The following is a 4,253-nucleotide window of genomic DNA, read 5'->3' on the forward strand; positions in this document are numbered from 1 at the left end:
TCTCTGTGTCATAAATACCATAAGTATTATTTTAAATTTACTCCTGTTGCGCCAGAGGATCCTCTAACACTGATGTCATGTGATCATTCAGAGCCAACCTGCTGAAAGCTGGCAGCTTGGTAATGTCACAGTGGGCGGACTCCTGCCAACACACTCTCATTAATATTCATGTACTTTAATATCTGCCCAGATGATGGATAACTTCATGTAATAAGGTGACTATAGAACATGCTTACCCACACTCCTGGAATGTCCGGGAAACTCACAAATTCTTAGTAGGTTTCCCGGACTTCAACAAGGAATGGGTCTGAAGATAGGTAGGTGCACTGAGGAATTCAGATGTAGGTCTGCTCTACTCTTCTACAAAAGATCCTGCATGATACATCCAATACCTATGTGGTATATAAATTCGCAAAAGAACGCACAGGTAAAAAGGCTAATGAATTAATGTTACCTGTTAATAATATAGGCATTAGTGCCCAAAATTTTTTTAACAAAATTAGTTTTTTTTTCTATGAAAGACATTTATTAGGTTGATCTTAATGTCTACTGAACATAAAATACATTTTTACAATTGATCCTGATTGCAAACACATGTTATAGCATTCATAAATCCGTATCAAACTTCCTGGGACTCTTACATGCACGTCTGTGAATGTGGCCAGTACCATCTTATGTACAGTAACTTGTAATTTAGGTTCTAAACATATTTTAAGACTACAATTCACCGTCCTAGTACAAAACTATGAATCAAGTATCTCCAAGACTGTTAACAGAATAAAGTTAGTTATTTCTAATCTTGGAACTTCTGTAAAGTTCATTTATTTCAAACCTGGAATTTGATATATTCCATAATTATGTCTCTTATATCCACTATTAGATGTCTGTTGCTAGCCATCAGTCTGTCCCACGAATGCCCCTATACCTGGTAAGATGACGCACAGGAAGGACATTGTAGTTGCAGTTGTCCTAACATGTTGCTGCTTTGTGATTCAGGAGATGAACCAATTATCTCTCCCCCTAATGAAGGTGTTTAGAAATCCCTTTCATCCTTATGCAGACACTGATGTGATGACTTAGGGCTATGTAGCTTTGATCTTGAATTCCTATAACTGTCCTCTCTTTGTATCTTTACTCGTGTGTAATGTATCAGCTGCTTATTATCGCTCCGGCTGGTAGAGGAGATTATGGTTTAAGTTTGACGACCTGTCTTGTTGGATGTTGCACCTTTGGTAATAATTACTTAGTATAAGAACTGCCGAAAAACCGTTACTGGGGAACAAAGACGGGAATGTCAGACTGGAGAAGTCTAGACAGATGTGTGTGGGTGCGAATTAGCCTCAAGGCCAGCGATCTATTAGTTGTGGGGTCCTAAGAGCACAGAAGTAATATAAGTTGCTTCGTTCTGTATTGTTTCGACTGTAAGATCTCCTATATTGTGCTCTCCAGCAGCCTTAACGCTCAGCTGCTCGGCTTATGGGCTGAATGGCCAGATCTCATCCAATTTAGCTACCTACATACAACCAAATTGGACACCGATCATATTGCTCAGTGTGTCATTGTTCTGGGACCCCAAGTGTCAGTGTGTCATTGTTCTGGGACCACAAGTGTCAGTGTGTCATTGTTCTGGGACCCCAAGTGTCAGTGTGTCATTGTTCTGGGACTACAAGTGTCAGTGTGTCATTGTTCTGGGACACCGAGTGTCAGTGTGTCATTGCTCTGGGACCCAGAGTGTCTGTGTGTCATTGTTCTGGGACCACGAGTGTCAGTGTGTCGTTGTTCTGGGACCCAAAGTGTCAGTGTGTCATTGTTCTGGGACCCCAAGTGTCAGTGTGTCATTGTTCTGGGACCACAAGTGTTGGTGTGTCATTGTTCTGGGACCACAAGTGTCGGTGTGTCATTGTTCTGGGACCACAAATGTCCGTGTGTCATTGTTCTGGGACCACAAGTGTCAGTGTGTCATTGTTCTGGGACCACGAGTGTCAGTGTGTCATTGTTCTGGGACCACAAGTGTCAGTGTGTCATTGTTCTGGGACCACGAGTGTCAGTGTGTCATTGTTCTGGGACCCAAAGTGACAGTCTTCAGATATTACATTAATCATTTAAAGTGCTAAGTGGTACCACTAACATACATACAGTCACTTTCTGGAAACTAGAGCTTTGTCCTATCCACGTGAAAAACACTAAAAGAAGATATACTCAAAGAAATAAAAAACATCTTCACAGGGACTGCCCTATAATTCATTGTGTCAGGACTCTAAGAGTAAACATCCACCCAGCAGGAGAACATCTAATAGTACTGCCCCAGATTTGCAAACACAAAGTCCTGCAAAATAAGCACATTACCGGCAAGCAAGGTAGAAGTTATGGACAAAGTGATTACAGTGGTGGACAAGATAGTTAGGGCAATATAGTGATTTGTTGAACATATTCATTATATGTTCAACTTGCACTTTTAAATCAACAAATTGTTGATTTAAACCATTATATATATGTATGTTGTGGTTAATTCTAACTCATCAATCCCCAAATTCCCTTCCCTTGTTTCCCCATAATAATAACTACTCGTGCAGGAATGTAGTCACGTCTGGCTGGTGGGTAACCGATCCCTCAGCCTTCTCCAACCCAGCATTACACTGCGATGAAAACTGAGCTTTTAATTGTTTTCTGTAGGTGTGCAGGCAAATGCTGACAAATGTTTATCCAGGATGTGGGATCTTTCCCTTCCTGGAGTAAAGCGATTGTTCACTTTGCCGGTAAACCTTAGTGACAACACGGAGCAGGATCCGTCTGCTAAACTATCCGTGGAGACTTCACATTGTGCACAAAACCACTAATGACATATTTGTGACCTCAGAATACAGTCTCCCCCTCTGTTTATCTCGGCGGCTGACAAATAATGTGACAGGCTAATACTTTAAGAATGCAATAACACACAACCTACACCCCAAGTTAGTAATATATAGTAAATTGTCTTATTTATTTATTTCTTTACTTTTAACTTTTTAATTAAGGTTTCCAGATTTAGCAAAGAGACATGAACAAGATCAGCTAAACATGAGGGGAAGTGGGAGGGGCGATGACAGAGGTCCAAGCCTATAAGCAAATGCTTCAAAGGGGGTCTGGATACAGGATCATAAAACTGAAAAAAATGATTTCAAAATCCATCTTCTAAAGCTGGGTACACACTACAGAATTTTCCACTAGCTTTTTATGCCGATCGATTTTACATGCGACCGATGGTCCGATCGCTCGGTCCATGGGCTGCATACACACTAGCCTTGTTTAGGACGATAAAGGGAAGAGCGGACGTCCCTTTAGCAACTTTTTACAGCCATGTTGTCGTGAGCAATGACTGTAATTTCGTACTCACTGTTGTGGATCGGTCGGAAGTCTATACACACTACACAGCGGAAACGAGATTGAAACGAAAATATTAAACGGTACGACCAACCAAATGAGGCGACAATAGTCCATTTGGGCAGACTTTCGACCATCGTGTTACTGCACACACTGACCTGACTTTTGAACGAGCGGTCGTATGTCGGCTGATTTAGCCGATTATTGGACGAAAACCGTGTAGTGTGTACCTAGCTTAAGTTCCATCATGGCAGCCTCTAGAATACAGACTAGTTTTTGTCTTACAATCATTTTGGTCAAGCAGCACCTGTTAACCGCCATTGTCTACTTGACTTGATGATAATGTCTTTAACTTAGATAAACAGTTTTATATTGGTGACCATTGTTGCAAACATTTGATGACCTGAAAAATAAAAGTTATACAACGGCAGGAAGAGAATGATTCGCTGTGTCACTTTGTTACTTGTAAAATACTTAATTTTTAGTGTCAGAAGATGATGTAGCTCTTTGTAAAGTTCACCCGTTGCCTGGAGCCTGTTCATTCCTGAGAAGACAGTGACATTATGAGAACGCAGAACACAATGGGTCTGATGCTGATTTGGACACACGCCCGCTTGGGTGGAGTAAAATCTGCAAATTTGTACTGCGCATGCCCGCAAAAAAAGCTGCGTGCGCATGTGCGTCTGCAGAGCTGCACGCAGCGACTGGTATAATGGATGGGATGAAAATCTCCGTAGGATATAGTGTCCCTGCATGTTCTATATTACAGCTGTTGTCACAGTATCATTGCATACTTTATTTATTTATTATAAAATAACATTCTGGGCGCCTCTCATCCAGCTTTAATATTATTTATTTATATAGCGATATATTCATTATATGCATATTGTCTA

At 40.9% G+C, this 4,253-nt stretch overlaps 1 long non-coding RNA gene across 1 annotated transcript; it reads left to right on the forward strand.

Moving 5' to 3' along the window:
- The first annotated feature begins 263 nt into the window (after positions 1-263).
- On the forward strand, positions 264-3,908 carry LOC142103909 (uncharacterized). The gene is made up of 3 exons (XR_012679461.1): positions 264-317; positions 881-928; positions 3,846-3,908. It is a non-coding gene; the product is annotated as an uncharacterized LOC142103909 (long non-coding RNA).
- The last annotated feature ends 345 nt before the right edge of the window (positions 3,909-4,253 follow it).

The sequence above is a fragment of the Mixophyes fleayi genome, chromosome 10, assembly GCF_038048845.1.
Source record: "Mixophyes fleayi isolate aMixFle1 chromosome 10, aMixFle1.hap1, whole genome shotgun sequence".
Lineage (NCBI taxonomy): Eukaryota > Metazoa > Chordata > Amphibia > Anura > Limnodynastidae > Mixophyes > Mixophyes fleayi.